The sequence below is a fragment of the Paroedura picta genome, chromosome 1, assembly GCF_049243985.1.
Source record: "Paroedura picta isolate Pp20150507F chromosome 1, Ppicta_v3.0, whole genome shotgun sequence".
Lineage (NCBI taxonomy): Eukaryota > Metazoa > Chordata > Lepidosauria > Squamata > Gekkonidae > Paroedura > Paroedura picta.
In genome coordinates this window covers 95377706-95405376 of record NC_135369.1, presented here as the reverse complement: position 1 = coordinate 95405376, position 27671 = coordinate 95377706, and the positions used below count along the sequence as shown (strand labels likewise).

At 42.8% G+C, this 27671-nt stretch overlaps 1 protein-coding gene across 2 annotated transcripts in view; it reads left to right on the top strand.

The window, feature by feature from the left end:
• The first annotated feature begins 7229 nt into the window (after positions 1-7229).
• The window catches only part of TULP4 (TUB like protein 4), a 138966-nt gene continuing 118524 nt past the window's right edge, over positions 7230-27671 (top strand). Inside the window, exon 1 of one of the 2 annotated variants that reach the window (XM_077348658.1) lies at positions 7230-7428. The gene's annotated coding sequence lies outside the window, so the exon portion shown is untranslated. Of the gene's footprint in view, positions 7429-22390; positions 22545-27671 lie in introns of those variants that run through there. The other variant, XM_077348668.1, reaches the window with a different exon arrangement.

The following is a 27671-nucleotide window of genomic DNA, read 5'->3' as shown; positions in this document are numbered from 1 at the left end:
CAAAATCTCAGGTAAATCTATTCTGAAAGATAAAGAGCAAGAAATTGTCAAGCATTTTGTACCATTATGGTTTAACAGTAATCTGGCATTTCCAAGATTTGAATATAACAATAAGATCATGACTCATATGGATAAAAAGAGGACTTGGAATGGTATGGTTGCCAATCTCCAGGCAGAGTCTGCAGACATACTGGAATTACAACTGATCTCTACACTACAAAGATTAGTTGTCCTGGAGCAGATGGTTGCTTAGGACTGTGGACTCAATGGCTGAGATCTCTGCCTTTCCCAAAACCCACCCTCCCAGACTCTACTCTCAAATCTCCAGGAATTTCCCAACCTGGACTTGGCAACCCTAAGAAGATGGAAACAGGGTTTTCAAGAGGTCACAGAAGCATAGCAATGATGTGGTTTGCTACATTGTACATAAAAATATGTACCTTTGGTCAAAATATCTTGTTTGAGGAGTGGGAGCAATTGTGGTGTGAAACTATTAAGCTGACAAAATGTCAATCAGTAAGGGGAAAATTGATATCAAGTTCTTTATAGATGGCATCTCACTCTAAAAGCTATAACTAGGATGTCTAATCATACAGATGGGAAATGTGGGAGATGTCAGGAAACAACAGGGTCTTTTTTATATGTGGTGGCTACGTAACAGTAATTATGGGTTAAGATACATGCAAAACATTATGAATGTTAAATTTCCACTATATACTAGTCTTCAAGCCCGCTACAATCTAAAATGCAGTGGGCGCTAGGAACAGAAAGGAGGAAGGAGGCAGGCCTCCGGACACATGGAGAAGCCTTCCGCCCCCTGGCGACCTCTCCCCCTGAAGGCGGCGGAGCAGGGGGGCGTTGGACTCAGGGCCAGCGACCCACAGGGTGGTTGCGGGCAGCTGCCATCCTACCTGTGAGGCGGCAGCGGGCTTGCCACATCCTTGCCGTTGTTGGTGGTGGTGGCCCCTCTCAGGGCTGTCTGTGGCCATCACCACCGGCACGGCCCCCTGTGCGTAGTGTGCGGCGGTGCTGGTGACCCTCTACCAGCAGTGCTGGCATCTCATGGTCACGTGGACTACTACCTTCTCCTTCTCGCCACCGCTTGCCAGCCCTCTCCACTGCGGCTGGCTCGTTGCTACAGCTGGCTCCTCCTTGGTGCTGTGGCCAGCTGCCGTGCTCCACCCGGGTGGAGCAGTAGAGCATCGCAGACATGATGGCTCCAACAGTCAAGTGTATCTGCAGGCAGGGTTGTGGAGCGATGAGTGGCTGGCCTCGGAGGGCGGTAGCTGTAGGCACCGCTCCAATCAGCTTTGCTGGTTGTACCCTGATTGGGCCGGATTGGAGTCCAGACACTCGCTGCGGGCCAGACATGCTCCACACCCTGGCCAGTTTCCTAAATATTAAGAGGAACACATGGATATGATATGTCGTTGAGTTTCCCCCCACCAAAGCAGTTATGGGAATTCTTTTTCCTTGCAGTGGTGGCAGCTATGCTCATTGTGGCACAAAGATGGAAATAACAAGAGCTACCTGGAACTTATATGCCATGGAGCTTTTTGTTCTTAGAAAAAAATAATATATTCAGAGTTTATTAAAAAGTATTTTTAGCAAGTATAGTTTATAATAGAATAATCTCTCAGGTTGAAAGAATGTGAAAATGCACATAAATGTTCCTTTCTTTTCTTTTTTCTTGTATTTCTGGAAAATGCACTAAAATTTATATATATATATATATATATATATATATATATACATATATATATATACATATACACATATACATATACATATATATATATATATATATATATATAGCATATAGGATAAGTATCTGTCCTGTACTGAAGACTGTCAATGAGATTAGATGTGCATTCTGCTGTGTAAGGTGCTATATATATATATATATATATATAGCACCTTACACAGCAGAATTCACATCTAATCTCATTGACAGTCTTCAGTACAGGACAGATACTTATCCTATATGCTGTAGGCTGATCCTGCATTAAGCAGGGGGTCGGACTAGATGGCTCTATGATTCTCCGATCATCTGTGCAGCACAAACCCCATTTTCAGTGACTGACTGCACATATAAATTATGAATTTAATAATTACTGACTGTGGACTGTGGCAGCTCCACTTCATTACTCATCCACGCCTTGCCGGCAGGGAACAACCTTGCCCAGGAGACTCAACAAGAGGCTGCTGGGTTTCCTTTCTTCTGTCCCCCTCCCCCCAAGCTGCTCTGCCAACATAGGCCTCTATTTCTCCTGGCCTCCTTTTCTGGCCTATTCCCAAGTGTAGACTTCTGTCTGAGCCCCATCTCCATATGAGGCATGTGCTGGGCCTGCCAGGCTTGGAGGCTGCTGCCATCGCATTTCTGGGTATGGCTTAGATTCCCATCAACCAACATGGGTCCAGCTTTGAAGAGCATGTACCAAAGGCCTTTATTAGGCCATCCCAGGGAAGGCCAAGAAGACCAGATCTGTCCTGTGTTGGTCAAAGAAAGGTTTGCTGGCTGGAGAGAGAGAGGCTCCAAGGGTGTTGCCAATCCCCTCTTTTCTAAATTCCGAGACCCTTTCTGAGACATGGCCAATGGAAAGGAAGTCCTGCAGGGCATGGTGTCCCTGGACACTACCCTGAGTGAGGAACAGCCAGGCACTGGTGATGTAGCTGGGATGGGGGAATGGCATTATTTGTCACCAAATTTTAAATTAAGCTTCTAATTCCTTGTACAACACTCTTAGCGACTGACAAAGGATTACAGTGCAAAAGAGTACAGTGGTGGAAAGCACTTCATTATTTATTTACTTTATTATGAATGAGCTATGATGTAGTGCAAAGTCTATGAGAGATCATACTACAAAGAAGGCGAAATGGTAATCCATTTTGTTTAATATCCCCTTCTTTATTTACACACTAGCCAAAAAGCCCATTGCATTCAGGAATGCAATAGGCGCTAGTGGGCAGTGGCAGGGAGAGCGGGCTAAGGGGAGGACGTACCAGAGGTGACGGTCGCATCGGCGGTGAGGAGGTCGTTGGTGGCAGGCCACTGGGTAGGTGGGCGAGCAGTGGAGGGTGCACAGAGCGCTGGGGGCTGGTGGAGAGGCCGGTGGCTGGGCACTCGTGGGGGTCGCAGTGTGTCCTCGCAACGCAGTGAGCGGCCAGGGACTGTGGCGCTGGCAGCGAGGGATGTTGGGAGGGTCTGGTTCGCTGGCGGGTGGCCACAGGGTGGCGCGGCTCCACAGGAAGAGGCTCCGTGGTGTGCGGGCACTGAGATGCGGGGTGCTGCCGCCGAGAAGGCGTGTGTGGAGCAGGTGGCTCTGTGGTGGGCGGAAGGCTGCTGGGCGGCGCTGCTGGGCACGGTTCTTGGGAGCGGGTTCTCGGCAGCAGGCGAGATGAGGGCCACGCATCGCCCTGCAGCCTGGAAGGAGGCGAGTTGGCCAAGCGGAGTCCTCACTGCCCAGGAGCTGTGTGGCGGCGAGGCTTTGTGAGCAGTCCCATGCGGCTGGGGAAGGCAGGTGCTCTAGGGCCCGTCCCAATCCAGAAGCGCCCAGCATTGCTGGCCGCTTCCGGATTGGCCTGCTGGGGAGGCGGGCACTCTAGGGGCTGTCCCAATTCAGATTGGCCCACTGCCTGTGTATTCCAAGGCCCGGACAGACATGGACAGCAGAGCATAGACCTGGACAGCGCCACCCAGATGGCTCTTTCAACTTTATTTAAGAGCCAATGGTTAAGATGATGAACAGAGTCTCATAAATGCATGAAGAGCCCTACCTTCATATTGTCACACTTCTAGTTTCCTGGGCTGCAGTGTGCCAAATGGGAATCCCCCCCACCCTCCCCAACCCCAGTGTATAACCATAAAAGTGTCTGTTTCTTCCTCTGGGTGTGAAATGATGCTTTGCTAAGAGAGATCACAGAAGAAGGTGCTTTTTAATTTTTTTTTTTTGATGGATGGCCCCTTTGATTCACACCACCATCTTCCACTGAGCCCCCTTCAAAAAAAAAAGAGCTGTAAACCCTACTCTGGTTTGGCTCCACATAACTTGCTACAAGGACTTGAGGATAGCTATAGGCTATGGTATTCCCAGTTTCAATGTATGGCTGTGAAAGTTGGACCATAAGGAAGGCCGAGCGTCAAAGAATTGAGGCTTTTGAACTCTGGTGCTGGAGAAGACTTTTGCGAGTCCCTTGGACTGCAAGGTGAACAAACCAGTCATTCCTATAGGAGATCAGCCCTGACTGCTCCTTAGAAGGCCAGATCCTGAAGATGAAACTCAAATACTTTGGCCACCTCATGAGAAGGAAGGACTCCCTGGAGAAGAGCCTAATGCTGGGAGCGACTGAGGGCAAAAGAAGAAGGGGACGACAGAGAATGAGGTGGCTGGATGGAGTCACTGAAGCAGTAGGTGCAAACTTTAATGGACTCCGGGGAATGGTAGAGGACAGGAAGGCCTGGAGGATCATTGTCCATGGGGTCGCGATGGGTCGGACACGACTTCGCACCTAACAACAACAACAAATAGGCACTCAGGCTGGAATGCAATAGGGTATCCGACCCAGAATTACAGGTGATCACCAGACTAGAGAGATCACTTTCCCCTGGAGAAAATGGCTACTTCAGCAGATACTCTATGGGGTTATATCTGATTAAGGTCCCTCTTCCTCCTCCCCCAGATTCCATTCCCCATATATCCAGGAATTTCTGGCAATCTAGTATGTACAGACAAACTTTCCTTTTGCTACTGCCTGCCTGGCATGCAGAGAAGCTGGGAAGGCTCGCCCCTACACATACAGAGATAGACTCCCCACCTCTTGCTGAGCCCATTTAAAAGAGAAGGTAAAATTGTCACCAGTGCCAATTCATTACCACAGTTTTACAGAGATTTTAAAATGTTATGATGCTCCAAGTGTTTTCAAGGGCCAAAACAGCTGCATGGGCACCAACACACACTGTAAAGTGGTCACAAGTCCACTTGTGAAAGGCAGAATAGAGTATGCTGCTCTACCCACCCCATCTGATTCTTACCACATTTGAACACTTCCCTCCCACCAGCTTCTACTTTAATGTGCTACAGTGCTGTAGATCAGAGGAATCCATGACTGTCACAAACTAGTAAACTAAGGCAGGAAAAGGACTGTGTCCCATGCTTCAGAGCACAGCCAGATAAACTGCCTTGTGCAGGAACAAGGTGCAGAGGGAAAGCCTGGAAGGGAGGCAAGAGGAAGGCAGGAGAATCTCTCCCGCATTGGCAAAGCCTGGGAGAGAGATGGGAGGAGGGAAGGAAATGCCCTCTTTTACTGGCAGAACACTTACAAGAGATTTCATACCCCTAGTCCAGTAGTGGCTGGATAGATACTTATCATGGATGCTTTAGGCTTAGGCTAATCCTGCATTGAGCAGGGATTTGGAATAGATGGTCTGTATGGCCCCTTCCAACTCTATGATTTGGAGGGGCATGACAAATGATTCGGAGGGCCACACCCCTTTGAGCGCCACTATAGCTATGTGCCCAGGCACAGAGATATACAAAAAATCTCAGTTTTACAAAGTTCTTACCTTCATAACAACCACGTGAGGTGAATTAGTCTTTTGATCCAGTTTAAAACACTGCGTTTTTCTATTAGTGCTGATTCACACTAGTTCTGGTCTAATGCATATACCATCCCTTCATATTAGATAGTCAATGGGTAGGTTGGTTTTGCTGAGAGGGATACAGATTTTGCAGTGTAAGATATATTGAGGCCATTATTTCTTTCTTACATATGTGGGGTCTTTCTACATATGTGGGAGTATGTGCATAAACTAAAAAGAAATAAAAGACAAAGAGCTCTCTGAATGACAAATGCTTGTGGTAGAGACCATCAATTAAAAACCGACTCTCAATTGTAGATGCATCGATGAGCATTCTTGCTATAGTGATACAGTTGGGGTTGCGGGAGATATAGGATTGTGGATTTAGGCACCGTATCATCACAGTCCAAATGGGACTAAGAGAATTACTCATTAGGAGGGAACACAATCCTCAACTCCCCTCTTCTGATTACTTTTGTTGTCTGATAGTTGTCAAAACATGATGAACTATTACAAGAAATGGCATATAGACTACTGCTGTGCCTAAGCATAAAGTACTGTTTCCCAGCACCACCACCCCAAAAAAACAACATTGCGGAACACAGATGAAAACAAGTCCAATAGTAAACAATCCACTCAGCATGAACCACTCCCAGATAATGATGGCTTGGCAACGTATGATGAATCTTAATAGTGTACATAAACACGAAAGGAGGAACAATTATACTTTTTATAATGCGGTAACCATCCCAAGTTCTTACTGAGTTCACATTTGTCATATCCGTCAGATTGATATATAAATTCCAACTCAGCAGCTTATTCTTAGGGTCTTCCTCTGAAATTGTACTGTTGAAGTACTGCAACACTTAAGTCTATCAAGCTTTGAGGCTTGTGAAGAGACTGTCCTGACTGGCCAATTTAAGTGGTAGAGCAGCATTGCTGGCAACTAATAGAATGTATTGTGTTTGAGGGCATACAAATGAATGAGCCCCTGGTGACCAATGTTATTGGGGTCTGTGATACCATTTAAAATGGGGACAAAATGTATTGCATGGACTAAGCCTCGGAGTTGTATTTTCATTGTGTGGTCCATTGTTGATGGCTAGTAGTTGCTTCAGGTTGGGGAGCAGTTTGCAAGCAAGGACTGATATCCTGGGCAAGGCCTGTGAGATAGGTGGATCCAGGACAGGCTGTAGATTTCTATTGATACACTGAGAGCTGTAGGTGACCATCACTGCTCTTTGGTTGTTTACTGTGCTGGGCCTGTCCTGTAAACTAAAGGATGACCTGTCAGTCTTCCTCTGCAAGAGGATCCTGAAATTAAGACAACCAAATGTAACATCTTCTCCTTAAAACAAAGGGCGTCCCGCCAGGATCTGTAAGCCGAATTCTTTGATCGGGAGACACTTGCCTTTGATCTCTGGCGGATGTGATCAATCACCCTGCGCGGAGACGCTCTGCACGTGCCCAGAGACACTATCTTCTGTTTATTTTCCCCTCTGTTCCGGGGGCTGTCAACCCTGGCACTGAAACGGTTCTGGAGCGCCGATCTGTATTTTTAAATTTCGGTTCTTTGCCTACTGCAGAAGAGGAGCGAAGAGGAGGGGACAGAGCAGGAGCCGGCGGGGGGAGAGCAATGTTTTGGGTCATGTGGTTGCATCACGTGAAAAGGGAGTCAGGCCCAGCAGCAGCGGCACGACCGAGAGACGGAGACATAGGCAGACACTGGACGCTGGGCTTGTCGGGACGAGCGACGGCAGGCTGGCTGGCTGGCTGGGCGGAAGCCTCCCAGGACGAGTTCCAGTGGCGGCGGCTGGCTCTGCCTGTCTGGTCTGCTGTCCCCTGGAGAGGTAAGACATCGATCGGCCTGTTCCCCCTGAATTGCAGCCGCCTCGCTCAGCTCGGCAGCGGTATGGAAAAGGAATCCTCCCCCACCCCTTCGGGTGGTGTTTTCCCCTCTCCACGAGAGGATGCAGAATCTGGGTGTCATAGGCAGGGAAACCTGGTCGCTGCTGAGAGCTGTAAATGCCACCCCCACTGCCCTTTATCTTAGGTGCTCAGGCTATTTGTGCATATTCAACTACAGTGTGTGTGTTTTGCTCGTGGTGAGGTAGACGATTTCTTTTGCTCAGCAGAGATTCCCTGTGGCGAAAGTGGGGAGGGGGGTGATCCACTGGGAAAAGGGGGGGGGGGAAGCAATCAGCAAATGCAAGCTTGCCCAGAGCTGTGGAATAAGGGGTGGGTGGAAGTGATTGAGGTTGCAGGGTGGTCGGTGGGTGGATGACTGCGAAGATGGTGTGTATGTGACATGCACGGAGCCAGGTGGTTTTCTATGTGTTTTTCCTTTGTTCTGATGGAGCACCTGATTTCCCCCTCTTGTGTGTGTTTTTGTCTACATTCTGTCATTCAGCCAGGACAGGAGGACGTACCAGAGAGAAAGCAGTGACTAGAATGCAGCCCCTTGTGTGTGTGTGTGTGTGTGTCTGTGGAGAGCAGTTTGCAGAAAATCACTGCTTTCCTCTTCTTAATAACTTTCAGTGTGCTTCCTCTCTATTTGTCACCATCAAAGAAATTTGATGTTTAGCCCTCTTCTCACAGGTAACTGTGGAGATGACATGTCCAGCATTACTAAGGAGGATCCAGGAGTAGTTGTCTCATTTATGTGAGGGGAGGAAGGGCTTGTTGACTGAAAAATTGTAAATGCATTGACTTGTCAGGCCAGTCTTATGGCATATTGTGATTGAGCCTATGTGTGTTAATTTTTCAGCTGGTAAGTTATACTGATTGTAGGTCACTAAAGCTTTTATCCAGAAACTCAATTGAAGGAGAGACTTTAATGGAGACATTGTGTTATGTGAGGTTTCTTTGCAATAGATAATCAAAGAAAGTGTGATACATTCTCTGTGGTAGTTTAATAAGCAAAATCTGTATCCCTAGGCTTTTGTGTGTGTGTGTTTGATTTCACATAAACAGGAGATCTAGTAATTTGCTGGCAAGGTTGCTTCCCCCCCCCCCCTTCATTTGGTGGTATGTTTCCGCTGCTCCAATGTTGTTCTGTTCTCCTGAAAATGTAGGAAAACTTTGAGTACGTTGCCAGTAGGATGTAAAGGGTCATCCAAAAAGAATTGTTGGTATTCTTAAAAAAATAGCAGCCCACAGTATTCTCTGAATTCCATTTTACTGTATTGAAATTTGCCTGCCCTTGGCATACCTTTTCTTAAGCCACATGCTGTGCTCTCAAATGAGAGGTTTAGATACGTGTTTGTGTTCAGCTGGGGTTTGCAACATCACAAAACATAAACTGACAATGGCTTTAAATGCAGCCTTTGTGAGACTGGTGTGTGAGGTTTAAGATGTTGAGCTCAAAAAGTCCCCCTGTTTAATGAGATTTAAATATGAATTATCAAAATAAGAGTGGTTGGGCCACTATATATGCATTGTTTCTAGAAGCTCCCATGATGGTTATATGATTAAGATGCTCTCTTTTTTAACACATTTACTACCCTGCTTTTCATCCTAGTTTAATCTGGATGAAAGGATTGTTTATTCAGTCAAAACCTTGTTTGGCAGTGATACTATGAAAGCTACCATTTTTTAGTGTTCATGGTTGCCAATATAGGCAATTCTGTTTTTCTCACATTGATCTTAGGAAACCAGCTGGGCAAATGATCCTTGTGCCACTTGTCCCACAACAGTATCTGACAGTTGTGTGGTCAGGCCAGATGCAGCTGGAAATGTGGGACACAGCCTCATAAAATACATTCAGTTCCAGCCTAGTCTTCCAAATGAATGTTAATTATGTTTTGTTTTGTTTTAAACATTTGTGTCCCACTAGATGGAGCTGGTTGGGCCTTGGTTCTGATTCCAAAAATGCCCTGCTTGCAGAACTGGCTTCAACCTTATATGCCAGCCATGCTGTTAACAAATGAAGCAGTGTTCTGAGTCATGCTACTGTCTTATGTAGCCCAAAATGGTCTACTGTGAGTAGAGTGGCACATTGGTCCATGTAACTAGCCATAAAATATGTTCCTGCCCTTGTTCTTAAAATCAAGTGGATTTTCTTACTTGGTGATATGGAAATAAAAAACCAAAAAGGACCCAGTGATAACATAATCTAGTTTATGCCATTAAACGTTATCTGTAATCCAGTTTCTCAAAGCAAGATTCTGCAGAACCCTAACTATGTATTGGCCTTCTTGCAGATTCATGGTACCATCCTAAGCAGAGTTCCACCATTCTGATCCCGTTGAAGTCAATAATATTGCTCAGGATAGCATTGCTAATGTATTTTATGTGGGTTACAAGTAGCACAGGCAGGGAAGTGGACTGTAAGTAGGCTGCTCGTGCTAGTGTTCTAAGATACTTCTGGAAAACAAGCTGGATGATCAGGTGAGAGATCCAAGCTGGATGTTACACAATAGGCAAAAAAGAGAGGGGCACTTTTCCCTGAGGGGGAAATTCTTCCTAACCCCAAATAGAGCAGCTGAATTTTCAACATGAAGTGAAGTCTAACCACCAAGCATCATGTGATTAAAAACCAATAAGCAAGGTGGGGTTGTAGATAGATCTATATCTATCAAAGGAGGAAAAAACAAAAACAAAACAAGCCTAGTCTAAAACAGCCTGACCCTTGCTATTCTTTACTTGCAACCAAATCCCATTAAGTTGAAGATTATTTCCATATTGCATAAAAGACTGCAGAGCCAGTGTTAGGTAAGCCACCCTTGCAAAATGGATAGAGATTGTTACTGGGTATTGAAGCCTGAGCAGACAGTGCAGATTTCTAGATGCCAGCATCATGCTTTCATTAAGTATCAACCTAATGAGTAGAATGGGAAATATTCAAGAGGAGCACACCACATTTTAAGTTGCCTGATGATCAGGTTCGTGGGATTTTGCTAGCTATCTATATGTTGTTTAGATCAACAGTCTTAAAAAAAAAACAATTTTAATAGGTTCCAATACATGCTCAGTTATTGCACATAAACTCTGGAGACTGGAACACAGGGCTTTAAAATAAGCTGTGGGCCAGGCCATTTCTGGTTCCTAGCTCTTTCACCTCAGCTCTGAATATATTTGGTGGTTTTACATAACTCATTTCTTCAGGCCCACTTGTATAATTGGGATAATTAGACTGGCATATGTTCCAGGGATTTGGTTAAGGTAAGTCTTTGGACCCATGGAAAACATGTTATACAATTATATATATTATAATAATAGTGTTGTTATTACTCTTGGTGTAGCTATTATAACAAGATTTATTTGGAATAGATAATAGATAATACTAATTATAATTAAGGTGACCAGATTGTCCCACTTTTGGAGGGACATCTGGGGGCACCTGGCAAATTGTACTTATGTTGCAAGCAGAAATATATATATTACAATACTATTTTTGTATTGTATGCGTTCCATGAAAATTTTTGTTGCTCCATATAGACCAAATTTTTAATAAGAACCCCCCCCCCCCGGTCAGTGGTGTCCCGCTTTACCAATGTTAAAATCTGGTCAGCTTAATTATAATGCTAACGAGGGGCCCAGCCTGTTGCATTCAGAAATATGATGGGCGCTAGATTGGGGGTGGGGTGATGGAAGAACTCTGCGGATGGCCTCCCCCTCCGCCCAAGACCTAGAAAGGCTGCAGGCAGCTGCTGGGCAGTCAGGCAAGCCAGTTGGAGGAGGAGGCACTCAGGGGTGGGACAGCCATTCTGACTGGGTATTAACTCCTCCTTTTGGGCCTTACCAGAAATATATTATGTGGAACAGATGTCATCTCTCGCTTTCCATTTGATCAAAGAGGAGAGGCAATAGTACTAAATTAGATATTTATATTTACATTTTCATTGTACAGAAGCAAATGTGAAATTTATGCCAGTTAGAAACTCAGGAAAGATTCTGGGCAATATTCTAATAAAGAGATTGTGTCTTCCCTCTTGTCACACCCTGGTTGTATCATGCAGACACTCTTCAGTATATTTGTGTAAGTGGACTTAGGTGAGAGATACATTGAATGTAGACGTTAGAACATTCACACAAAGATTTGAGAATGACCTGAATCAGCAAGAGTAATCTAGTGCAGTTGGGGTTCCCTTACTGTAAACTAAACCACCCTGAGGTTAGTGTTGTTTCAATATCAGCCTCAGATTAATAATCTTTGACCTAATTCCAAAATCCCTATATTTACAAATTAGTTAATGCATTCAGAAAATAGTTGCCTGTGGTTCAGGTTGGGAAGACCTGCTCATAAAGACAATTCTGTTTTTCTCACATTGATCTTAAGAAACCTGCCAGACAAAGAATACTGCCTGTGCCACTTATACCACAACAATATCTGACATTTGTGTGGTCAGGCCATGTGCAGTTAGAAGTATGGGACATAAGCTCATAAAATACATTCAGCTCCAGTGTAGTCTTCCAAATGAATGTTTTGTTTTTATTTTAAACACATATGACCCACTAGATGGAGCTGGTTGGGCCTTGGTTTCATCTCCAAAAGTGCCCTAGCTTCAACCTCAGATGCTAACCTTGCCGTGAAGCAGCCTTTTAAGTAATGCTATTGTTTTATGTAGCCCAGAATGGTCTACTCTGAGTAGAATGGCTTTCCAAAGCCTCAAGCACAGGTATTTCCAGCCCTGCTACCTGAAATATTGAGTAAATCTTTAGATACTGAGAAATCAAGACATCACTGTACTGGAAGTGTAATGACAACTGTGAATGAGGAGTGAGCCTAGAACAAAGAGCTTAATAAGTCAACTATTCATGTTTAAATATTTGATTGTGTATTTGGGCAGTCAAATTTGCAATATTAGAATTTTTAAAATACCCCCCCCCCCCCAATTCCCATGCTTTGCTGCAGATTTTGGTTATTGTACATCTCTGTGGGTTTGATTTTGACATCATACCGAGAATGCTGATTCGTGCTTTGAAAGGATTAAGAGAAATGTGGGGTATGACTGAATCATGCCATTTCCCAAATGAAATCACATAGAAGAAGTTCTGAATTTTCTGCTCCCTTAAATGAGATCTATTCTCCAGACCAGGCTTTCGGTGTTGGGACCCAAATCTAGACTTAAAGGCTAGGGTTCCTGTGTTCAAGGGATTATCATATGAGGGTTACATGTACTGGACCACTTCTACATCAGAGGAGTGCAACTTTCTCACCTACTTTTTCCACTGCAGCCCCAAATGCCCCTAAAATGCAGCAACAATTTAATGGGCAATAAGAGGGGGGAGAAAATTGAATTCTGTGTATGTGGAAATCCTTCTGTCCCCAGAAATGTCCCAGTGGATTGAAGCCAATTAGTCTGACTATTGATTCCTCTGACTCAGTCTTGTCTATTCTGAATGGCAGTGGCTCTCCAAGGTCTGAAAAGAAGTCTTTCCTAACACCTATCCTGAGATGGTTTAATTGGAGGTGCTGGGGATTGAATCTTGAATCTTCTGTATACAAAGCATGTGCTCAGATGCTTACTCATGGCTTCTCTCCTGGATAAAGTTAGTATTTGAAATACAGGAGGCAAAGATACATGTGATGGCTAAGCACATAGTGTGGGGGAGTTTACTAGGCTAGGCCCCAGCCCCGAGCTATATGTTTGCAGTTTAAGTCTTGTAGTCCCTGGTATGCTATGATTGGTTCCAATGTCACAGACATTTTTATTATTTTGTCTGGACTTCCTGTTCCTCTCACACACTATATAGTTGCATGGGCAGTTCTGTGCATCATTGCAGGTTAGCACCATAATGATCTGGCTTAAAACACTTGTTACCTCTCTTCTCCTGACTGGTTTGTTGAACCAGCAGATGGAGGACATTTAATGCATCACAGATATATCTCATAATCTTTCCCACACTTTTAGCAGTGTGAAATATGTTATTAAAATGTAGACTGGTGGGGTGGTGGGTAAGTTGGCAGCCCTTGTCAGGCCAGCTGCAAAGCAGCATCTAATTACAATTGGCAAGTCAATAAATATCATTGTAGCATTAATTTCTTGATTGCTTTCTTAGGATTCAGAGAAATCTTAATTTAAAGACAGCTACCAATTCAGTTACCTTTAGATAGCCCAGGCTAGCTTGATGTCACTGACCTGGATAGGTCATGGATGAGTAATTTGGATGGGAAATCCAAGGATGCAATGCAGAGATGGACAATGGCAAATCACTTCTGTTTTATCTTTGCCTTGAAAACTCTACAGGGTAGTTGTAAGTCAGTCGTGACTTACTTGATGGTACTTTCTACTACCATCAATTCAAAAGTTCCTATGTTGTTAGAGGGCTTATTGAAGCTTGAATCACCTTTTTGGATAAGGTTTGACAACCTGTATTGCCTTTTGTAGAAACAGTGCACATGAATGAGCAGCGTCATGGTAGCAAACTTAAACTGCTGTAGTGGCAGCACTTCCAGGTAACAAACTATGTGTGCTGTGGACTTGTCCTATCAAATTGATGGTTTCCTGCCCCCAAGTAACATGAGGGTTTTATTGAGTGTTGCTATGTAGATCAAATGTCATGGGGAAGGAACTGAAATGGAATGTCACAGGACCAACCTGTAATCAGGAAGTAAACCCAGACAAGCAGACATTTCACTTGGGTTTATAAGGTCTCGTTGCTGTTTTGCTTTGAATATCTGTTCAGGAACATGTTTGAAATCTCACAGAACATCTGAATGAGTTGATTCAATAAATGATACAACTTTGCATGTTCTGTGGTGTCATAGTTATGATGGGTAGCCTTCACTCCATAAGCACAGTTCAGAAAAATTTTGAATTAACTGATTCAGAAAATAATTGGTATGTATGAATCAACTTTTGTGAGAGTAGCTGCTAAAATCCTAAATACATGAAGAATGAGAGTAATAGTTATCATATATGATTCTATACAACTTGCATTTTGTGCAAACTTTAGAAATGAATAAACAGGGAGAATCCTGTGAGGTAAATAATCTGTATTTAATTTAACTGATATAAATCCCAACAAAAGGGTAGACCTGCCTCTAAACAATTCTTTAATTTATGTTTTACATTTAAAACTAGTTTGTACTGTGTCAAGTTTTCAATGTATCTAGTACAGTATTCTGTACAATACTAGCTCTTCAGGGTTTTGGGTAGAATCTTTCCGAGCCATACTGCTTTGATATCATGGATTGTGATTCAAAGCAGTATGGCTCGGAAAGATTCTACCCTGTGTGTGAACATATAATCTGTTCTGCCACTGAATTAAGGCCTGCATTCCTAAAAAAAAACCTTATAATGGGGATCCAACCATAGACAAACTGATTAAAAGGAAGATAGTTTAAAGATGTTCAGTATCCTTATTTTTATGTAGAAATTAGATCATAGTTTCACTTTACATAGCCTTGTTTTAAAGCTACAAACTGATTAGTTCAATCAAACTGCCCTGGTAAGAATCACAAAACTGGTGACTTCTCTTAATGTTAAAGAATAAATAGCTTGATTTGAATATAAATGTACCCCAATCTAAGTATTATTGTATTTTATAGATATTGTTTTGAAAATTATGACGGAGGAGTTGGGAGAAATGCTTTTTGTTTCATATACCCTGTATAAAATAGCTTCCTAAATGTGTTTATTAGCTACACATAATCCTATTCAAAAGTTGCTAAGTTACTGGACTCTGATTTTATTGTGCTACTTCAGACCAACACGGCTACTCGTTTGAATGTGCTTTGTTATTTGTGTACTGTACTTTTATTACTGATTTTGGTAAGCGTGAACACTTGACTGATGTAGGATATACATTTTAAAATATTAAGCAGCATTCACAAGGGAATAATGAGTGAGCAGGGGCAGTTCTGAGAATGATTGGCTATCTGTCACATTTTGATCCCTCCTTTCCGTCAATAAGCTCAAGGCAGCTTACATTGTTCTCCTGGCCGCTGTACCCCTTCCCACAGCCCTGCTAGGCTGTGAGAGAGTGACTGGCCCATAATCATACAGCAGGCTCCATGGCAGAGTGGGAATATGAACCTGGTTGGACTGATCCAGAACTCTAACCATTAAATCACACAGACTAAAAATGTCAGCCACTGTGGACCACTCTAAAGGCGAATTAAGCATGAATCACTCTTTCATCAAACTGATCCTAATTAAATATCCTAAAGACTGGGACTCTGTCCTGAAGTTCCTTTTTGATTTTAGTTTTGTATTGAGTGAGTGACATGAGAGAGTGAATTGCCCATGGTCACCCAGTGATCTTGGTGGTTGGATGGAGATTTGTTACATCACACTAGTCTTCAATATTGTCCTAGGTTGCAGGGCTTACCTTGCAGGGCTTTTATAAGGAGTACATCAGGCTAATGCATCTACTTTGAACACTGAAAGCGCTTGTATAAATGTGAAGCTTTACAATTATTAGAGACAGAAAGATGGTTTACCAATCAAATAAGATGACTTCACTGCATGACTCACGTGTGCCTTACATTTGTACAATGTATCTGAAGAAGTGTGCATGCACACAGAATAAAACTTTGTTTGTACAAATAGTGTGCAAAAAATCTGGAAATTTTAAATTTAAGGCTGTTTGACAAGTATTATTAGTTGATTAATATTTGACTTTAAATTGGCTAATCAGTTAATTAAAGTTTAGTAATATTGCTAATTTGAAAACTCAGTATCTTAGTCTTTCAGTAAAGGTTAGATTCAGGTGTAAATGGACAAATGCTACTGTCATGGTTAAAAGGAAAGACCTTCTTTTAATGTTTCCTTTTTATTGCATATTTCAGTTACAAGCCAGAACCAGAATAGGTTCAAAAGGTGTGCCCTTAATTTTCAACCCAAGTAATTAAAGCTGATTTACTGATTGAAATTATTCCTAAATCTTTAGTTGATTAAACAGATTAAAGAGTACAAGTTATATTAAGCAAGACATTATCCCTTTCAGAAATTTTTACTGGTTTTGTACAAATTTTCACATCTACGTCTAAACAGTGAGCATGAGGTAGGATTCTGTTTCTCTGCATTGGGATCTTGCTGCAGTATAAACAATTGTTTCCTGCTTAAAAGCCTGGTATAATGTAGCACCCAACCTTCAAATTCCATATCCTACTTATTAATTAAAATGTTTGGTGCCTGCTTTTCACCATAAGATGCTGTCAAGGGAGTTTACAATAACATCAGATATAAAATTACAAAATACAATGTAATATAACAGAAAAGCAATAAAGTAAAAATGCAGCAGAGGACATGAATAAAGCAAAATTCAAATCAAGTTTGTTGTAACCTCTAAAAACTGTCCTCCTAACAGAACCCCAAGCCAGCAGCATCTTAACATCAAACAACGGATTTAAATAAAAAAAATCTTATGAAAAGAATTGATCATCGATTATTGTTCTAAAAGAATAGATAGATTTATCCAGATCTATCTCGTGGAGAAGGGAGTTCCATGGTCTTGGAACTGAGAAGATTCTGCTGTATTTAACTACTATTTAGAGAGCCAGCTTGGTATAATGCTTAGGAGTGCGGATTTCTAATCTGGCAAGCCAGGTTTGATTCCGCGCTCCCCTGCATGCAGCCAGCTGGGTGACCTTGGGCTTGCCACGGCACTGATAAAACTGTTCTGACCGAGCAGTGATATCAGGGCTCTCTCAGCCTCACCCACCCCACAGGGTGTCTGTTGTGGGGAGAGGAAAAGGAGGGCAATTATAAGCTGCTTTGAGACTCCTGGGAGAGAAAAGCAGCATATAAGAACCAACTCTTCTTCTTCTTCTACTGGCTAAACTTCTAAGTAGCATCGCAAAGAGCCAGGCTTTTTCAAATAATCTAAATGTAAAACAGGACAAAGCATGTGGTCCTGCATTGTAGGGCTTTAAAGATTAATGAAATAAAAGGACAGCATAAGACTAAAGGCTGCATGGGTTAGGGCTACTAGGGATGACAGGAAACCCTTTTTGTGGCTTGACTAGCACTCTTTGTATGATTGATGGATTTATACCCTGTGTTTCCCTTGCAGTTTACAAACCTCAAATTAAAAAAATACAAAATACAGCGCCCAATGCAAGAAAATGTCTGCATGTTAGACCTCTTTTAAAACATTTGTAAATAAAATGACCTTAAAAGTATCTTTAAAATGCTGCCACTCTCATCCTCAGGGACCTCATTCCACGAGGTAGGAGCTGGAACATGCGCCAATAGTTGTTGTCCACCTCCTGTGAATGTGACCAGTGAATCTGGCATTTGGGAGAACCACCTAGAAAAAGACAAAAACTATATCCTATCAGAAGGTAGTACAAGAACCAGTAAACTAGAGCTGGGTTTAGATAGTCCAGGAAGCAGGCTGAGACCAGCTAGTTGACCTGCAGGTCTGTAGTAACATTGTTCCTGCTGCAGTATTGGAGATAAAGATACACACATTCAAGGGCTGGTAGAGTTAATAACAGGCAACCTCTTTGGTTAATGGTGTGGGAGGATGAGCTGCCAGTTTCAACATTTTTCAGCTATTCTGATTTTAGATGCTTTATTAACATTGTATCATTTTCACTAGAGTCCAATCCCCATCTTCCATGTGAAAAAAAAATCTCTTTAGCACCAATTTATTTCTGGGTTTTGAAATTAATATGACACACACAAACCCTAAATATAGTGGTTGGATTATTGTGAGAATCCAGTATTCTGATGACCAGTCATGAATTGTGTGGATTTTTTAAACAAACAAACAAACAAACAAACAAGCTTTTGTTGTGGAGCAAAAAAGGAGGAAGATGTGTTTGCTATGTTCTTTTTTTTAAGGTTGAGTTACACAAGCCCTTTCCCCAAGAGGCCAGGAGTCTCTCGCCCTCCCTTCTTCTCGCAAGGAGGTTTGTTGTTAATTATGGCAGAAATATATAGTTCTGGTTCAGATTAAGCTACCTTCTCCAAGTGGTAATGGAGCAAAGTTTAGAAGGATTAAAGGCCTCACATCCTTCTCTGGGTTCAGAGATGGTATCTGGAAAAAAATGGGAAAGACAGATTAAGGACATGAGAGTTTATGTGTGGCTTCCATCTGCCCCAACATTGTTTGGGTTAATTTTGGATCTATCAAGATTGACATGTGCTTGGATAATTCTTGACCTGTTTTTTTAACCTGGCCTTTTTAGATCTTGTAAATTAAGCAGGATTGGCCCTAATTAGTATGTGGGTGGGAGACTACATGGTAAGTCCAAGGCTGCTGCACAGAGACAGGCAATGGTCGCCTCTTGCCTTGAAAAACGTATGGGGTTGCCATGAGTCGGCTGCGACTTGATGGTGCTTTCCATCACAGCTATTCTAAGGCCTATTTCTTGGTGCTATAGTAAGCCTATTGGCATCTGTCTGTAAGTTCAATTGAAATGTTCTGTAGAGGGACCCATTAAGCAAAGGATGATGCCTGGAATAGAATTTCCATTTCTTTGTAAGGAAATATTGAAATATGAAGTGTATATGCACGCAAAGTTTTATAACTTTTGTGTGTAAGCCTTTGTTGGTGCCTCTGGACTCAAACTTTGTTGAGGACATAGAATAAAGCCTTCTTTTTTTGGAAGGAAATTTACTGCCTTACATTTCCAGAAGAACCGATGTGAATCATTTTGTGGCACGTTGGCAGCTTGAAAGGAAACAAAATGAACCATCTTTCACAGTGTACTCCCAACAGAGTTATTAAGACTGCACTGTCAGCTTACTTATCTGCAGGTGATTCTTGGTCACCACAGCATACCAGGTAAGAGGCTGTTTACAGAAAGAAATGACACTACAACAAGGAAATGATGTGCATTCACTTGGAAGTTAAGTCATTTGTGGATTAAAAAAAACTTTTGTCAAGTGGTTTCATTTAAAACAAGCCAGCTGCTGCTTACTGTGTCAGTGTTGTTTAGACTAGGATTTCAATTATATGTCAAGGGCAAAAAGAGCTTTGGACTCTTTCATGCTGCAATCAAAATAATAGCTCCCAAAGTGTGGTGTGCGTTCTGCATGCAAGGAAAGATGTTGTGTGAATTCAGAATGCAGGAAAAACTGCTCCAATAGGAGGCAGTTGAGTAGGTATGGGATCATAAAACCATTTGGTTCCCAAGCTTGCAAGCCAATTACCCCTCTCCAATTTCTTATGTAATGTACCATTTTACTTTTTATCACTTAATCCAGAGCAGCTCCTAGACCTCTACTCACAATCAGTAGTGCAGATTAGAATGTATTATTTTTAAATCAATGGAGACTATTCTACAAAGAGAGGAGGGGGGCAGCGATCAGCAAGGGAGACATTGTGACATTTAACATCCAGACTAATTGCTTAAAGGTTGATAGTTCTGTAATGAGGTATAACATTTTGTGCAATAAAATCAAGAAGTTGAGTGGTGATTGGGGATCCAACGCAAGACAGAATGCAGACTATATCAGGTCCTGGCGCCATGATCAGTAGAAGAGCTTGCAAAAACGACTGATCTGGGGAGGCAGAAAAATTCTATTTGTCTGTGTTTGTACCCCAAAAGTGTTATAGATTTTGGTTTTGAGCAAAAATCTGCTTTACAATAAACATACAGATTTTTTAAAAAGTACTTCGAAACCTGATGGGACTCAGGCATGTTTGGAAGAGGGCTGCATACCCTCTAGTCTTCCCTCTGTGCTCCACTTTGTTCTGTGAACAGCTACAGTAACTGAACAGAAGTCAAAGAGTAATCAAAATAATAGCAGCAAGGGAGGAATAATGTCAAATGTGTATTCCTCACCTAATCAAACCCCAGTGTTTAAATTAGGAAAAACTACTCCTGGGTTGCCATTAGTTTGGTTGTCTCCATTCCGCATTTGGAGAAGGGTTCTGGTTCTTTCATGGTCCATATTGCTAAACAAGAAAATTATTGTGGCTGGATCCTACATTTATTTATTAGATTTTTATCCCGCCGGTCCATATGGCTCAGGGTGGTTTACATATAACATCACAGGGGGATATATGGAACGACTTAACATATAACATAGTCAAATACAACAATAATCTAACAGTGGTTCTAAATAACACAATTTCAATGATCTTAAACAGCAACAATATAACTGGAACAGTAACTTAGCTAAAGCTCCCAGAGTGGTTAGACGGGTTCAGGCCATGGAGGGGATGTCTGAGGGTGACCTGTGGACCTTGTTCAAGGGTTGCATATTCCGGTACGCTGAGTTCTTATCTGCAGAACTTGTGATTATAAAGCAGTAGGACCAGACTGGTGGAACTAGCTATACACTTAGTTGGATCCAAGTTTTAGTCTGTGTTAAGCTTGAAACATACGTACAGCTATGTATCACACGTCCCATCAAAGCAGCAGTATTCACAGAACTGCAACCCTAAACATAATAATGGAGGTTGTGGGGGGGGGAATTAAAACTAGTATTGATAACTCAATTGAAAATGGAACATACAGGCACGTAATTGTATGCGTCACTTAAGCAATGGTGGAAAAACTAGCAAAGGGCCATTTGTTTTCCAGATATTGATGAAAAAGTATGCTGACTGACACATTTTGTACTTAGCAGTGGCAAGATTGTATTGATCATTCATTGGCAAGGGGGCATGAGTTTGTGCAAAAATGAAGTCCACAGTAATTGCTTAATGCATATATTTCTCTCCTGGGGAATAAAATTGGCCATTAATGATGATTCAAGCAAGCATCCCAAACAGATTTTCCCAGATGTATTAAATTACCATTTTTTCTTAGTTGATCTGTAAAGGGAAAACATTGATTAAATCAATTATTCTTCCCAGTATATATTTCTATCACATGTAAATTCTAACTGCTAAAAAATAGAAGAGAAATGACAACATTACAAAAATTTGTCCCAACAACATGAGTAGCTCCCAGCCATCATAGTTTTGTCTCCATCTGCCCAAATAGGGATGCTGTATAACCATTGCCTTGACTTCTGTTTCTCAACAGTATTTCCCAGATACTGGATTTCTGGCAACTCCTTCAAGGCTTTCTGGAAACAGTAGTCCCTGAATTATTGAACAAATAGCTCTAGAGATCCATCTCTTAATGGCTGGGTCCAGTGGGTATCCGAAGAGCATAACCCTGTTTTTATTATTTAGGAGATATTTAATAACGAAGCATTTGTATTCTTTTGAATGGTGTGAAACAGCATAAAGTTGAATGATTTTAAAAATTTATTTTCCAGTGACCCCTTTACCTCTTTAGAAGGCTTTAGGAAAATAGCTGTGCTTAGGTTAGGTTGCAGCTACACAAATGTTCAAAAATTGTATAAATGACTGCTGTGGCAGTTCCCATTTGTTGATGCAGGCTGCCCTTTAAGGGTGGTGTTAAGGGAACGTGCTTTTTGGAAATAGTGATGATCTCTGCTACCTCAGAGGGATGGTTGTCTTGGGACTCGATACCACTCCACAGGATTTTCTTTCTCAATCTCCCACCTGCACAGCAGTTCCCAGTGGGAATTTCAGAGGTTCAAGGAGACAGAATCTTGGCATTAATAAAGCGAGCCGAAAGCCTGAACTGATAACTGAGGAATAATGAGATAAACTGGTAGGAACAAGAGGGTTTACTTTATAAAAGTATATTCAGAATGGAAAAAAATATATACAACTGAGGTAAATATTCATGGTCAGCTAGGAGATGTAGGATGTCTGATTTTAAACTGTACATGCCCGAGTAACAAACTCTTTCCCAGACAGGCTTAAGTAGAATATCGTGATACCTTGGTACATGCAGTTACCCAGAGAGGGAAACTTAGCTACACATCTCCCACCTCTACAGATCTTTTAATTCACACTCCAGTTAACCTAGCCCTTCCACAACCCTTCCCTTGGACTCTCAGGCTCCCGCAGCCTCTAACTGACGGAACCTCCAACTGTCTGATCCTGACGCTTCCCCCTGCTGGCTAGTTCGGCTCCTGTATTGTTGGAGGTGTTTTCACTTGTGTGCCAGTCACAAGAAGGCTCTCAAAAACTAGGAGATTTAGGTGGACAGGCCCTTCCAATCCCTTCTTCCTGAGGTGTTTGTCAATTTACTGTAAGTATAGGATAATTCGTGTGTGTGGTGCTGCTGCTTTTCAGGCAACAGTTAATTAGGACCCATTTTATATTCCAACTAGTAATATAGCCCGCTGTATGAGGAATACAGCGGGCGCTAGGAACTAACCTTTGTTTCCCCCGGCGGCGGTCCTCTGGGTGGGCTCTCAGCGGCGGCGGCTGTTTGAGGGGGTGGCCTGACATGGCGAGAGGCGCTTCATGCCTCTCGCTGCGTCAGGCCGCCGGGCAGGGAGCCCCTGGCAGCCACGCTTCACGCGACTGCCAGGGGCTCCCTGGAGCAGCGGCCTGATGCGGCAAGAGCCGCAAAGCGCCTCTCGACGCATCAGGCCGGGAGCAACTGCGAGCCGCACTGCGCGCGGCTCGCAGTTGCTGGGGCTGGGAATCGGAGGGACCAATTGGATTGGTCCCTCCGATTGTCTGGCCAGAGGAAGGGTCCAATCCGGACCCTTCCTCATCACGGACAGATCCCGCCCCAGAAGCCCTTAGCGAATTATTTAGTCCGCGGTGCCCGTGGCGCCGCGGGCGGTGTTTAGATGTTGTTTAAGGTGTCTAAAATAGAAATATGAGTGTGTGTTTTGGGGGGGGGGGGAAGTAACCTCCAGACTTGTTTTGCAAGAAAATCTTCTGAAATATTTCAGAACAGTCTTTCTGACAGTTTTTCAAAATGACCAAAAGAAATATTGTGTGCTAAAGGCATACATATTTCAGTGTTGCAGGTAATAAAAAATACTACATAGCAAATATATGGAGTTACAAGGAAAGGCTGTATCCCATTGACCCCAGTGTGCTTTTAGCAAATGTGCATTGACTTTTTGTTACTGAAAATCTCAACCAAATATCTTAAAAATAAATTCCTGTAGCACTGCATGAAATTCAGTGATAATAGTACTGTCTACTGGGTAGTGAAAAGCATTTGCGCAACTGAATAAAGATAAGAATTTACTGAAGTCTTTGGCATGTTACTACAAGAGCTTTTTTGATAGATGTATGTGATTCAACAAGAATGCTGCACCAAATGTTTTTGCTATTTACTTTTATCCCTTATTTGTTAAATCTTACTATTCCCTCTTATTTCTATGTAAATCACAATAGCCAAGAAGAGGAATACACTCGCATATAAGCCGAGGCACCTAATTTACAACAAAATCTGGGCAAACATATTGACTCGCATATAAGTCGAGGGTGGGAAATGCTCCATCATCACAGGCTCTCCCATTCAGCCTTTCCCCCAACAAATACTGAAAAGTCAAGAGGATGAATAGCTGCTGGGCTTTGTACCCCAGTTTTCACTAACTAAAAGAGTCTTCAAGTGGCTTAGAATTGCCTACCATTCCTCTCTGGATGCCAGACATCCTGAGAGAGCTCTGACAGAACTGCTCTGTGAGAACAGCTCTGGCAGGAGAACCAAATAGTGCCCCGCAGGCCAGCATCCCATAGCAGAATAACAGTACCCAAAGTTGGCAACCTAGTACAACAAGTACAACAGCTACCGAACTGGGAGAATGGAGAACCCATACTACTACTGCAGTGCTTCCCAGAACCAAACACTGAAATAAGGAACTGTAAAACTGAACACTGAAAGAAAGAACTGTAAACATCAACTTTTAACAATTTTTTCTTGTTTCTTTTACATTTTCTTTTAAATATATCCAGACTTTGTGCTATAATAATAGGCTCCCAAAGCAGCTCTCAAGAGGGAAAGTAAGGTATTTTTTGTTCTCTAGGAGAGAAGTAGGGTTAAGCAACAAAACCCCCCACATCATAACCCAGTCTTGCTTAGCTTTTCCATATGTTTTGAGTTGCCACAGTCTATCCAGACTTGCTCATCATCTGGAAGGTTTGCAGACTTGTGAGAACAGAGCAGAGGTCACTGGGGGAGTGTGTGGGGGGAGGTACTTGTGAACTGCCTGCAGGAGATTGGACTATATGACTCTTGGGATCCCTTCCAGCTCTGTGGTTTCTATGTTTCTAAACCTGCTATTCCCAAAAACCAGAAAGAATTTTTGAAATGTAAAATTCTGCATCAGATGTCAGATTCTGCACACGTATGGGGAAACCCAGGAAGGGATGGAATTTATATAACACTGCTTGTTGGCTCAGAGTCAAGTAATACTTAAATCAAGCAACTTCTGTGTATAGTGCCTTTACGCAGAGTCTAATTTTCTTGCTGCTTTTTAGAAAAATTGTGTTTTCTTTCCAATTCCTGCCCCTACTTCCAATTTCCCTACATTCTTTCCTTTCAGATGACACAATAAATCCTCCTGCTATGGTTGCTTGGAGATTCCTAAAATGAGGTGCCTTGGCTAGCTTTCTAATGGGCTCCTCAGTCTAAGAAACCTGTTTTTCTCCACATGAGCTTGCGTGACTTCCATGTCCCCTGCTTTGCACTGATGAGCAGGAGTACAGTGTTCTTTGGCAGGGCGGCTGCTGATGTACATTAGTGCTTAGCAAAGTGCCTGATTAGCAATGATGGTGCCAGTCATAGGCTGCCAGCTGCGAAGTAGTCTGGGCAGAAATAGCATGTGGGATGTCAGCAGGCACTTCTAATAATGGAGAAACAAAATTCTTTAAACTTCGTATAGGAGCCAAACATGTTTCATGAGATTGTCCTGCAGTTTTAATGCATTACACAAGTATGGGTCTTGTCTTCAACAATCTTTTAAGTGTTGCTTATTGTGCTAGCGCCATTAATGTGTGTCTTCAGCATTGGGTTTTCTTGCAAATGCGAATATATTGTGATTTTTGAAAAGTTTTGCAAGTATGAACCCAGTTGTAAGCAAGATGAAGATGCACAAGGCTTCTAAACGCAGCCTGGTTCTGTTTTCTACAAGTGGAATCCTTTTTTCTCATTAAGATATTCATGTGGGTAGCTGTTTTGGTCTGAAGCAGAACAAAGTTTGCATCCAGTGGTGCCATTAAGACCAACAGAGTTTTATTCATTGTATAAGCTTTCATATGCACACACACTTCCTCGGGTACAATGAAATGGAGATTATCAGTCCGTACATACAGGTAGAAGGTAAGCAGTAAATTGGCATATAACATAATGAAGATATTTTATAGCTACAAGGACCAAACAGGAATAACAAGCTTAGTTTATAAGGTTATCAATTTTTTTGATTACGTTCCTGAGGGGGAAAACAAAATGAAGGAAATAAGTACATGAAGGTTAGAGATTAATGGGCAGACGTATGTTTAACTGTGGAGTGCTCATACTTTTTCCACTGGAAATATTAGTGGTAGTAAGATAATTTCATGTATTGGACAAGAGCAGTGCCATCAGCATGCCAGTGATGTAATGGGAGATGCATGAGCTTCCCTTTCCCATAAGATTCAGGGAACATGCAGAGATGCATGACCAAGCATGCTAACACCTCAGCGCCACAACTGTTGACACCATTTGCTGTCTATTATTTTTGAGAATACAGATGGTGCCCTCCCAAACTGTTGAATTTTAGGCTTTTCCTTATTGGTATCAAACACTGATTGGTGATGGGTTCCTGTCTTTGTTTTTTTACATCATCCATTACAATTAAAGAATAAAGCTTTCAGAGATGGCCTGACTAGACCTATTATTTCATCAGGTTGGGACTGTGTTTTTTGATATGGTGTTCTCTGTGGTCTATTACACCTGTCTCCCCTTGTCAACTTATCCTTTCCTAGGGCCTTTTTCTGTCCCCTTCTCTGATTTTAGTAAAAGTGAAAAGATGGGAGGAAATCCTGTCCAATTGCACTGCTGCTTTATCTCTCCTTAAAAAAAAAATAAAACATGACCCATGGCCAAGCATAAGGGACACATACATTTCTTTGGAAAAAATAATCTGCCTCCTTGAAGCAACAGCAACAGAATCAATGGCAGTGTAATACTAATAATATTTGTTTCCTTTCTTGTGATTTCAGTATGGTGTTGCTGCTTTGTTGCCTCACAAAGGCCCATTATGCACGGCCGCCAAAACGGCAATTTCGGGTCACATGGAAAATGCGGAGGGGAAAGAAGCGAAGCAAACCGCTTATGCACAGGACGGGACCCAACGGCGGCAAAACCCAGAGTAACTGATTATGCACGCGGCGACCCTGGCACCGCTTCTGGTTGCGCCCCGGTAACCCGGAAGCTGCGCTTTCTTCCGTGTTTCGCTAACGTGGCTTATTCGGCGGCATGCACCAAGTCTGCGGCCGGTTGCAGCCGGCACCGTGCGTTATTGGTGATTTTAGTCGCCGCCATTCCGCCCCGAATGTGCGCTATTCCCCCCGTGCATAATGGGCCAAAGGGAGAAACTGCAAGTGACATGGCAGTCCTGGAGCATCTGTCAATGCCTACTAGAGTACATGCTTTCTGGCCACTGTAACTTCTGTTTCACCCATTCACAGTGGCATTTCCTCTCCTTGGCATTTTTCCCTCCTTAGTCCATTTCTGTCCTTAGTGAAAGGTAGAGAGAAGTAAAATTCCTGGGGTCAGGAATAAAGAGGGAGTGGGGGAATCAAGGAACATTGAAAAATCAGAATCTGAGGGTAAAGGGGACAAGGGGCAGAGTACTAGCAGAAAAAAATGAAAAAAAGAGAATCAGGAAGTGGAAGCAAAGAAAGCTTTCCGTCGTGGAGTCTGTAGTTTTTTCCCCCATGGGTAATCAGTTTAGTTATGGACAGAGTGTTTTTGTATGGGAATCAGACAGAGAGAATCAGCCTGTCCGTCATATGGTATGCTGCCCTAGCTGGCCACACACAGTGGCAGCTGTGTAGGAGGTGCCTGGGCTGCAGAGCCTAGCCGAGTCCACACCAGAGCAAGGTCAAAGACCAGTCCGAGTCATTAGGAATCTAAGCAAGCAGAGTTAAGGGCGAGGCAAAGAGTAGTTGAGGGAAAGCCAAGGTCAGAGTCCAGATAAGCATATATTCAACAAAGCCAGTCCAATTTCCAGGTGCGTAGTCAAAAGCCATTTGCCAGGAGTCAGGGAAGCTGATGGGAGTCAGAAGTTTGCAGACCAAGGAATCCAAGCCAGACAGAATGGTTTCTGCATAGATTGCACCCATGCCAAAGAGCTGCTGCTGTCTCATCCTCACTCATCCTCCCCAGGAACTATCCCAGCTGGGCCCCATCTACTTTGACAGCATG